Genomic DNA, 12328 nt, shown 5'->3' with positions numbered 1-12328 from the left:
AGACCACCCCTTCATGTTCCCTGGGTGTGGTAAGAATCGACTAAAGGAAGGCGAGGAATGGGCAGCAGCGTCCCTCTAAAACATCACCAAAACCTAACAGCGCTTGCCCACCCGCCTGTCAAGCGTGGAAATTACTAGCAAATCTCCCCTTATGGGGAGGCCTATGTTCAGAAATGGTCAGTTAATGGCTGGTATATGTGGGAAAAGGGATTGTTAGTAATGGAGACTAAGAATCCCATTGCTAGCAATATACACAACCAAGTCGACCTCCTCGTGGTCCCCACTGGAAACTATCATGATTAATTCCAGATGAATTCATCATGATGAGCTAACTGGCCTGTTTTCAAAAATAAATGTAAGGCATCTTGGGACATTATTAAAGACAAAAACGATACAGGAAAAGGTTACCAGGAAATTGAAGCTGTACAAAACCATGGCAAAATAGAAAAAGACCCAATAAAGATAGCTAATATTTTCAATAATTTTTTTAATTCTGTGGTTGATAATTCCAAAAATTCTCACTTACATCGCAGTAATAAAAACGCCACAAACCAATTGGATAAAACTATATTCCTGGAACCTTGTAGTAGTAATGAAACTATTAAACACATATCTTCACTAAAAAATACAAAGTCCATAGGATTTGATGAGATATCAACCACTATCTTAAAATCCTGTGCAGATATTATTGCACCTGTATTAACCCACATTATTAACAATTCTTTTACTCAGGGTGTATTCCCAGAGAGATTAAAAACAGCTATAATAAAGCCCTTACATAAAAAAGATAGCAAACTTGAACTAGGCAACTACCGACCTATAGCATTAAACTCAAACTTGTCCAAAGTATTTGAAAAAGCCATGCATAAACGCCTCACGAATTTTTTTAACCGATTCGATGTGATTAAACAATCACAAAACGGATTTCAGAAAAATAAATCCACAACATTGGCAGCTTTCACTTTAGTTAGTTCCGTCACAGATTGTATAGATAAAAAAACACCAGTTACAGCTATTTTCTTAGACATGAGTAAAGCCTTTGATGTAATTAATCATGACGTACTAAAGGACAAATGTGAATTATTTGGTATCAGGGGGTTAGCCTTAAAATGGGTAGAGAGCTATCTACGTGACCGATATCAGTGTGTAGAAATTAATCGCATTGATAAGAATTTAAATTCCTCAGCATATAGATCCACTTTCCTTTGTAACAAAACAGGTGTCCCTCAGGGAAGCGTTTTAGGGCCTCTTCTGTTCTTAATAAGTGTAAATGACCTACCTGATACAACTCAAGAACAATGTATATTATTTGCGGATGACGTCTCGATAATAGTACCACTCTCGATAATGATCCAGCTATTAATTATAATGATAGGATCAATATAACACTTACGCAGATTGCGGACTGGCTTGATAGAAATCAACTATGTATAAATACAGAGAAAACAAAATATGTCCAATTTTCTAATTACAATTCCACAAATAAGAACCTAACAGTAAAATATCGAAACAAATTAATTTCCAAAGATAATGTAGTAAAATTTCTAGGTATTACGTTAGATGAAAATTGTAATTGGAAGATCCATATAAATGTGTTATGTACTAAAATTAATAAATTTGTATATGCACTCAGACGTCTACGCAATACAGCCAGTAAAAATGCAGCTCTTACCGCGTATCATGGCTACGTTGGATCTATATTGCGATATGGAATCTTACTTTGGGGTAATGCAACATTGATTAAAAAAGTATTCATTTCACAAAAGAAATGCGTTAGAGCTATCTGTGGATTAGCGCCTATGGAATCATGTAGAAACTATTTTAAAGATATAAAAATATTAACAGTTACGAGTTTATATATCTTAGAAATTGGAATCTTTGTTAAAAAACACCCACAGTTATTTAATAAAATTTGTGAAATTAATAAATTTATCAAAAGGGACCCTACCAAACTACACATGCCTATATGTAAGAGTAACCTTTATCATAAAAATTGTTTTGTGATGTGCATAAATATTTACAATAAGATACCCCAGTCATTTCGTGAAATGCCCTTTGAAATTTTCCGAAGAAAACTACGAAATTGGCTTAATGAAAAGTGTTTTTACACGATAAAAGAATTTGTAAGTCTGAATGGCAGATTAGACTAAGAATGCATTTTACGTAATAATATTAATAATATGACATGTACAATTTTAATGCTTCATAACTATAATATCGACTATTTTTAAATGTTGACATAATTAACTAATTCAATGTAACAATTAATATGTATTTAGAATAATTATTTGGACATACATAATTGATAAACTTTTACTTAACATGTGCTAAGACAAAATTTGCATGCCTTTAGATAAGGCGAAATGTGTAGTTCAGTTACCATTTTAAGACCTTTGTACCACATTTCGAGCAAATAAATTATTCTTATTCTTATTCTTATTCTTATTCATTCTCATCTATCACTCTTCACTGGTGCTCCGCCAGCGTATCCCGTTAGCGCAGGCGGGGTTACCATTCCATTTTCATCCAATAAAAATAAAAACGGCTGGTATATTAACACGTTAATCGCCATGTCAGATATGTGTCTGACGCTAAGAAGTTCTACATAAGCCATGTCAGACATATATGTCTGATGTACGCGATTTGGTAGAAAGCCACGTCATTCACAAATGTTCGACGCAAACGATACATTTGCATTATGTTTCGAAAGCTTGGCCTATCAGGAACAAAACCTGAAAGTCTCTTGGCTTACTACAAACAATAAAATGAAATGAACATAGTTTATTTACATAAATAAACATTGTTTCAGTTGAAAAAAGTAAAGTCATATATGTGTGTCATAAAAACTAGTGTTTTTCCGGGAATTTTGGCAAAAAAAAATTATTCTATGATACATTAAGTTACCTTGATAGATTTTTAACTAAAACTACCTAAAGTTACCATGGTAACTGTGCCCATGTGAATTTTTTTCTGATATTATCGTGGCGGTTAACGTGTTACAACTCCCATCCCATGCACCATCAGTCAACTGCATAATTTGTACGATGAAGTCACGAAAGATGACTTTTAATAGGCAGATGATGGGATCCAAAGCTTAAACCTGTAGTTAATGCGCTCGGGTTGAGGAAATTAAATACACAGCGATTGATGTTTTGAAATGTTTGTTGAAATATACACTACTAGCTGTATCCTGCGGTTTCACTCGTATAACTTATTATTTATTTATTGGAAAACCAACAGTTTACAATTTGTAGCTTAAAACAACAAAAATTTTTCCATATAAAAAGCTAATAACAGTTTTTCATTAACTTAGCGATATAAATTTGTCGTAGCTATTATATGAAGTATGTTTTAAGTTTCTTTTTTTATGGGTGATAATGAAATAGTAACCCCACTCGCGCTATCGGTATACACCGGCGGGTCACCAGTGAAGGATAATAGGTGAGGATGAAGTAGGTCAGTTAGCCCATCGTGACGAATTCAACAAGAATTGTTCACGATGGTTTCCAGAGGGAACCATGTGGAGTTCGACCCAATATTACTAGCAATAGAGCTTTCAAACTCTATTGCTAACAATCCCTTTCCCCCCAGTATGTTTTAAGTTAGCATGTAACCTACCTGTGTAGCAAATTTCATTGAAATCCATTCAGATTACCCCCCATGCGTTGCCATTCCTGAGGACTCAGGTGTTATTTCTCTGTACCCTGTAAATTCACGCCATATCCCACCCCTCAAACCGAAACACAGCCATGCAAACACAACTGCTTCACGGTAGAAACACGAATGTGACAGAGGTACCCAAGCAAACAACTTTTGTACGAAGTCTCCCTCTGGTGAACGCCAAATCTCTTTCTTTTGCTCTAAATTCCCAATTTGAAAGAAAGTAACATAACAGTGTAATATATAACAGGGTTTTTTTTTAAATGGGTGATAATTGTATGGTAACCCCGTCTGTGCTATTGGTATACGAGGTCTGTCCGGAAAGTTCGTATAAAAGTGTTCTAGAATGCGAGAAAGAGGAGTGGGGAGGCCAGGTAAGCGCAGGACCCCTTCCTTATGTCCCTAACAATGCTTCAGTTCTGGTCTGACCGCCGTGCGGTGCGAACTGGCTTGTCACGCTATCTGTGAAGTTACCTCTTAACGAAACCCCGTCGGCATGGAGCCCGCTTCCGTTGAAGAGCAGCGCGTCGTAATCAAGTTTCTCTCGAAACTCGGCAAGAATGGCCGTGAAAGCAAAGAGTGGAAGACATCCGGGGAACCACGAACAAAAAAATCAAGAAAATCCCGCTCAAATGTCAAGACAATGTTGATTGTTTTTTTCGATGTTCGGGGGATTGTCCATCAAGAATTCGTCCCTCCAGGCCAGACAGTTGATGGAAAATTCTACGTCGATGTGCTCAGACGCCTCAAAGCTCGTGTGGCACGAGTTCGTCCAGAATTGGCGCGAGAGGGGCGTTGGATTCTTCACCACGACAATGCCCCTGCCCACACCTCTCTTGTTGTCCGTGAGTTTTTGAGTAAAAATTCCATTACGGTGACCGAACACCCCCCTATTCGCCGGATTTGGCCCCGTGTGACTTCTTCTTGTTCTCAAAAACCAAATTGGTACTTCGGGGGCGGCATTTGGGGGACATAAATGAGATAAAAAAAGCTACGACGGGGCAGCTGAGAAACCTACAACCAGAGGACTTTCAAGGAGCCTTCTCACAGTGGAAACGGCGTTGGCACAAGTGCATTATGTCACAGGGGGAGTACTTTGAAGGGGATAAAATTGATTTACCTGAATAATTGTAAAATAAAATTTTTAAAAAACTTTTATACGTACTTTCCGGACAAACCTCGTACACTGGCGGGGCACCAGTGAGGCATGACATATGAAGGTGAAAGTAGGTCAGTTAGCCCCTCCTGACGAATTAAACTAGAATTAGTCACGATGGTTTCCAGGGGGAACCACGTGGAGGTCGACCTGACAGGGTATATTGCTAGTAATAGGGCTATTTGACCCCATTACTAACAATCCCTTTCCCCCCATATATAACAGGGTTTTGCCGCCACGCTAAGCAGGCGGATTGGGTGATAAACTATACTTATTGAAAATTCTTCAACAAATCCTGTAATATTAGTGCAATAAAGTATTAAAATAAAATAAATAAATATTTGTATATATTTTCTAAAGAGACAACAAAGATAATCCATTCAAGATAACTTTAAAAACCATTTAATTACCGTATCATTCAACAGTGTCGTATAATTATTTATTACAATAAATGTTATCAAGGCATTATCAGGGAGTTAGTACGTTAACTCACTAAACAATGGTATCCACTTAACATTCAGTTATCATTCGTTCGATCTTTAGATAGTGAATAATTAAATGGGGGTCATTAATTACTTAATTATGTCCACAAAATTTAATCTAATTTAAACAGGCACGGCTTTTTCGATTGTCAACGCTCCATTGAGTATAATACCGGTTGGCGGACTAGGATACCGGTTTACACGCTACATTCGGTAAATACTATATTTAGAAAACTGAAAAATACTTTTTTTTAATTCATTTAATTGCATTTTTTAGTTTAATAATAATAATGTATATTATTTATTAATAATACAGTTATATATATAGTACGAATCCAGAACACACCAACAATTGTGTCTATTTAAAACTACTAACTCTCCGATGACAGAAAATACCAATAACAAACCGAAACAATGACAGTAGTCTCGTCATATGCTCGACATATCGAGTATTATATACACATTCGACATTTTTTATATGTATATACATTATTTTGACTATAAAATAATATGTAATTTTATAATTAAAAAAATACTTGTCATATTCCAAAATTATATTTTTAAAATATGTTATATTAATTTTTAACAATGAACTTTGCAGTTTTCAGACTGTTCTCCAATTTTATTCAATTCTTATTTATTCGCCTTTGCCCAAGAGTGGGATTCCTTATAAGACGAACCTATTGAAAAAAAAAATATTTTGTTTAATCTATATAGAAATTTAAAGTACAACTGAAACCTATATATTTGTACATTTCTTTATACCATTGTGGTGGTAAACAAGCATACGGCCCCCCTGATGGTAACCTTAACCTGTACCTTCTTCTTTTCATTTAAGAGTTTCCTCTTGTCGGTGCAACTAATTCGTGCATCTTCTTCCAGCCAGTTCTATCCCAGGCCATATCCTTGACCTCCCTATACGACATGACACCTAGTGTTTCTTTTATCTGTCCCATGTAGTTATAGCTCGGTCTTCCTCTTCCTCTTTTGCCCTCTATTTTTCCTTCTACTATGCTCTTAAAAAATCATCATGTCGTATAAGGAGGCCAAGCATTTTGCCTCTTTTATTCTCTATTACCTGTACCGTACCGTGCATTTACTAGAAATAACACAAAAAATAATACATACAAAACAGATAATTTGAGATTATGTTCTACAAAGAAACTGACTTGGATTTTGATAAAACCAGTTATTTTAATCTGAAAACTATACTAGTAGATCGACTGTAATAAAATGTCTATGGTACCAATCTCTAAATATATCCTTTCAGATAAAAAAAGAATTTTCCAAATCGGTTTACAACTAACAGAGTTATAAAGTAACAAATACAAAAAAAAAAGCCTATCGAATCGAGAACCTTCTTGTTTTTGAAGTCGGTTGAAAACTCTCATTTAAAGTGACTTAAAAAAATCCTCTTTTAGTATTTATAATGATCTAACAAGACGCCATTAACTGTCAATATAATATTAGCGCGTAAAAATTAAAGATTCCCAGTAACATACTGAAAACATCGCATCGAGAACTTTAGGCGAGCAACTCACGGAGCGGTTTTTAAACGTGTGTTAAAATTAACCGCCACAGATGCTGTGGCAACTATCTAAAACGCACTATCCTTTCTAAAATGTTACTTGTCATCTTTATCTTTGTCTGCGTCAGTCTGTCCGCTTATTTCTTCTAAACCACGCAACGAATTTTCTTTATGCAACTTAGAATAGCATTTAAGCTGACGGTCCACCTGATGGAAAGTAGTAACAGTCGCCTATAGTCATAAGCAGTACCATGTCAATAACAGAGTATACTGTTTCGCCCATGATGTCCCCCATGCGTTGCCATTCCTGAGGACAAAGGTGTTATTCCTCTGTACCTTGTAAATTCACTGTCATATCCCACCCTTCAAACCGAAACATAGGGACAAAGGTACTCAAGCAAAGTCTCCCTCTAATGAAGTAATAATTGATACTAAATAGCGCCCCCCCCCCCCCCCCCATTACATAACGACATTAGAAACCTCTAAAATTATTAGTGTTTCTCCATTATATTATGTATGTATTATACATATAAACCTTCCTCTTGAATCACGCTATCTATTAGAGAAAACCGCATCGAAATCCATTGCGTAGTTTTAAAGATGTAAGCATACATAGTGACAGATAAGAATCGACTTTGTTTTATACTAGTGATAGTGAAGAACGTAATATCTTATGTCAGAGATGTCCCAATATCGCAACCGCGGCAAGAGCGGTTAAAAACCGCTCGGTGTGTTGATAGCCTTAGACGGTACATAGGCGGGACAGTTATTGATAGCCGGTTAACAAGCGTGTCTGCCACGGTTTACAGTCCTTTTACCGATATTTACAATCGCCATAAAATAAACAAGTTACGAGCCTTCGCTGCCTTGCATCGCATCCACTATATATTTAGTTCTATAGTAGAAATTAAATGTGAACAAAAACACTTGTGCTTTTCAAAATATTTTACTAACTAATAGTTGAGGGGGGGGGGGGGGGGGGAGGAATATAAAGTAGTTTTTTTTTATACAACTTATAATGACAAACAAGCTGACGGCCCACCTGATAGTAAGTTGTAACCGTCGTCTATAGACATGAGCAGTACCATGGACTTTGTTATGTCCATACTGTATACTGTTTCGCCCATGATACCCCCATGCGTTGCCATTCCTGAGGACTCGGGTGTTATTCCTCTGTACCCTATAAATTCACGCCATATCCCACCCATCAAACCGAAACACAGCCATGCAAACACAACTGCTTCACGGTAGAAACACGAATGGAACAGAGGTGCCCAAGCAATATCTATATATTTAGGATCAATTCCAATAATTATATATTTTGTTCACGCACGTTTTACAACACGTGTTTCACCTCTAAACGAGGAATCTTCGGGCAAATTATTAGATCGCTTCTCGGAGCCTAGTCTTAACCTTGTAGAGTGAATGCTGAGCTGATAAAGAGAATATTATCACGTGAACTGTATTATTTACATTTATATTTATTTATTATTATTATATACATATCACATACACCGAAAATATATAAAATCAGTCGACTGGGAGCGGAGCTAATAATCACTTATAACCTCGCAGGAATGTTACCAAGCCCTAAAACTATCACCAACCCCGTATTTAGTATTTGATACGTGATACAAGCGTTTACACCGGCCATAATAAGGCAGTTGCCGCAATCTACTACTGTAATTTTGTGTTATAAAAACAAGTTCGGTCCAGACCAAACGTGGAAGGGTCTACTTATAGGGCCATTAGATATGAATTTATTATGTTCATTATAAATAAGAGAACTACTGGAGATATTTTAGATTTTTTATTTTTACTAGCAGGATGTTCGGATTGATACCTGCTGCTGATTTTCACCACCGTACAACCCGCAACAAACTAAAGTTTCATCCCAATCATCTGGACGAGTGGCGGTCTTCCACCGTGCGTTTTTCAAGGCACTCTCTTCCACGCACAACCATTCTTTGGAATCAACTTCCAGCAGCAGTATTTCCGAACCGATACGACAACATAACCTTCAAGAAAAGAGTATATTACTTTTTAAAAGGCCGGCAGCACACCTGCAATGCCGCTGGTGTTGTGGGTGATCATGGGCGGCGGTAGTCACTTACCATCAAGTGAGCCGCATGATCATTTGCCCCCTGTGTTGTAAAAAAAAAATGGTGATGTTGTAACCAATAAATATTAAATTGATACTTGACTACTTGGACAGCAAAGCGCACGAACTTATCTATCCTGACGCAACTCCGCATAAAAGATAGGCTCCCGACAGTCTGCTATCGGAGGATTCTTAGATACTTCGGTCATGTTACTCGACGACAGTCCGACAATATGGACAAACTAATGGTTGTAGGCAAGATAGAGGTGAAAAGACCACGCGGACGATCGCCTAGTCGATGGCCGGACCAAGTAACCACCGTTATGGGACTGTTAATTGCAGCTGCTCTGCGAGAAGCTGAAGACCGGGCGAAATAGAGTGACATCATAAGAAAGGCAACAGACACCTTTCAAGGGCACGACCTTCAGTAATGGAGTGGACGAAGAGAGAGAGACTTGACTATTTATCAGCCAAATGATTCATCTACGCTCTGATATAAGTTTGCACTTTTACTGCTCTCTTGTCCTGCGCGCCTAATACGTTTGCCTGAACTGATTATGACGGGGGGAAACGAATTGTTAGTAATGGAGTCTGACTCATTGCTAGCAATACAACCTATCAGGTCGACCTCCACGCGGTTCCCCCTAGAAACCATCGTGGTTAATTCTAGTGGAATTCGTCACAATGGACTAATTGACCTGTTTCATTTTCACCTGTCATCCCTCACTGGTGCTCCTCCAGTGTATACCGATAGCGCAGGCGGAGTTACCATTCCATTATCATCCATTAAAAAAAACTGACTATAACTGGGACATATTTATTTATTTATTAAACTTTACTAAAGTACGTGTATAATTAACTGTAACATATTATTTTTTTTGTTGGATGAAAATGGTATGGTAACTCCGCCTGCGCTAACGGGATACGCTGGCGGAGCACCAGTGAAGGGTGATAGATGAGAATGAAAATAGGGCAGTTAACCTATCATGATGAATTCATCAGGAATTAATCATGATAGTTTCCAGGGGGAACCGCGTGGAGGTCGACCTGGTTAGGTATATTGCTAGCAATGGGATTTTCAGTCTCTATTACTAACAATCCCTTTTCCCCAACTGTAACATATTGATTGATCAAAATAAATAATAGACTATGGTATATCCTTATATGGTACCTATGGTACATATCAAATGTCATGTCGATTGGTTAAGCCATTAAAACGGCAAGAGATAAGGAATAAACAAACTTACTTTCACATCATTAACATTTAAGAGTAAAGCGTCTATTACACAATCCATTCATCTGACTAAAGCTTATAAAAAAAGTTTTATAATAAAATTTTTAACAATTTCGGTTTACACCTTTTTTGTGGAGAAGTACAAGTATTTTCTAATGAATTTTCAATGCATGTAATAAAATCGTAACTGATTGGTGTCTGTACATAAAAGATATATAAGAAAAACTATTATTGGGGGACTTTATGAACGCAATACGACCCAAAACAATGATATTTAGAATTTTTGCCTGTATGCCTTTACGTTTGTGCGAATTGATCTCAGAAACGGTTTAACCGATTTAAATATGGTTTTCACTTGTGGTTTGCGGTTTGCACTACCTAACATTTGATGTTTATTTTATTTCAATCGGTTCATAAATAAAAAAGTTATATCAATCTAAAGAAACACATATAAAATGCTATAAAATAACCGATCAGTTGAATTGCTTGAAACTATATGAAGATATTACATATGTAATTATCAATTAAGTACATATAAAATACAATATAAGACCGGATTCATGAAGAGTTCCAACGGGAATAATATACGGGAACAACATAGAAGCGGGCAACGCAGCGGGAAACGGCTAGTAATATATGTATGTATACAAAATCGACTAAATGCAGACAATCACAACATACAGAAGCAATACTTTGATCTCCGAATAGCATCGCAAAAGTGGTACTATTAGAGTCAAAGTATAGATCCATAGTACCACATAGTACGTTTACATAGTTACCATTTACCATCAGCTAGACCGTCAACTTGTTTGCTATTCCAAATTGCTGACGTTTTCTATTTTAAAAAAAAAAATTTGTCGCACGATTCTCATTTCTCTGGTCTCCTTGAAACGTAGCACCAAACAGGATCTCATATGTTGTCACATCTCTTTATCATGCCACATACGAGTATATTTGTTTTCATTTTATCTGGATATGACCGTTTTATTTTTACTATCCAGCATAATTTCTGATCAAATAAGGACCGTATTACTTTTGCTGTTCAGAAAGGTTTCTGATCAAATAAGGACCGTACTACTTTTGCTGTTCAGAAAGGTTTCTGATCAGACAAGGACCGTACTACTTTTGCTGTTCAGAAAGGTTTCTGATCAAATAAGGACCGTACTACTTTTACTGGCCAGAAAGATTTCTGATCAGATAAGGACCGTACTACTTTTCTGTTCAGAAAGATTTCTAATCAGGTGAGAACCGTACTACTTTTGCTGTCCAGCAAGATTTCTGATCTAATGGGGACCGTACTACTTTTGCTGTTTAGAAAGATTTCTGATCAAATGAGGACCGTACTACTTTTACTGGCCAGAAAGATTTTTGATCAGACAAGGACCGTACTACTTTTCTGTTCAGAAAGATTTCTAATCAGGTGAGAACCGTACTACTTTTGCTGTCCAGCAAGATTTCTGATCTAATGGGGACCGTACTACTTTTGCTGTTTAGAAAGATTTCTGATCAAATGAGGACCGTACTACTTTTACTGGCCAGAAAGATTTTTGATCAGACAAGGACCGTACTACTTTTGCTGTTTAGAAAGATTTCTGGTCAAATGAGGACCATACTACTTTTACTGGCCAGAAAGATTTCTGACCAGATAAGGACCGTACTACTTTTGCTGTTCAGAAAAATTTCTGATCAGATAAGGACCGTACTACTTTTGCTATTCAGAAAGATTTCTGATCAGATAAGGACCGTACTACTTTTGCTGTTCAGAAAGGTTTCTGATCAGACAAGGACCGTACTACTTTTACTGTTCAGAAACATTTCTGATCAGGTGAGAAGTGACACTTGTGACAAATAATCACACTAAAATAATGCAATGATCCTTGGGATCAGAAGACCATCACAAATATATTGCAGTTTCAATAGAAGCAAATATCTCAGACAGGACTATTCTTGACATACAGGAAATTACTGTACTCACTGTGTTTTTGTCGTTTGCGACAATTGTTTCGACTTCATCCGGAAATCTTCTTCAGGGGGTGTTTAGCGCTTAGCGCCAGTGTCTCACCTCGCATCTTTCTTGAAAGCAGTATTTAGAGTAGCCCTTATATTCAGCAGTGGACGTCAACCATTATGGTGATTAATAGCGTACATTGTGTATTTAGATTACCCT

At 36.9% G+C, this 12328-nt stretch overlaps 1 protein-coding gene and 1 long non-coding RNA gene across 3 annotated transcripts in view; one reads left to right on the top strand and one right to left on the bottom strand.

Annotated features, from left to right (window-relative positions):
- The window catches only part of LOC128202471 (uncharacterized), a 338352-nt gene that overhangs the window by 161825 nt on the left and 164199 nt on the right, over positions 1-12328 (top strand). The window lies entirely within an intron of this gene.
- The window catches only part of LOC113520003 (netrin-B-like), a 233002-nt gene that overhangs the window by 148183 nt on the left and 72491 nt on the right, over positions 1-12328 (bottom strand). The window lies entirely within an intron of this gene.

The sequence above is a fragment of the Galleria mellonella genome, unplaced genomic scaffold (genome assembly GCF_026898425.1).
Source record: "Galleria mellonella isolate WM207_F2 unplaced genomic scaffold, CSIRO_AGI_GalMel_v1 utg99, whole genome shotgun sequence".
NCBI classification, from domain to species: Eukaryota; Metazoa; Arthropoda; class Insecta; order Lepidoptera; family Pyralidae; genus Galleria; species Galleria mellonella.
The sequence above is the reverse complement of the archived record's forward strand: the minus strand, read 5'-3'. Positions and strand labels throughout refer to the sequence as shown.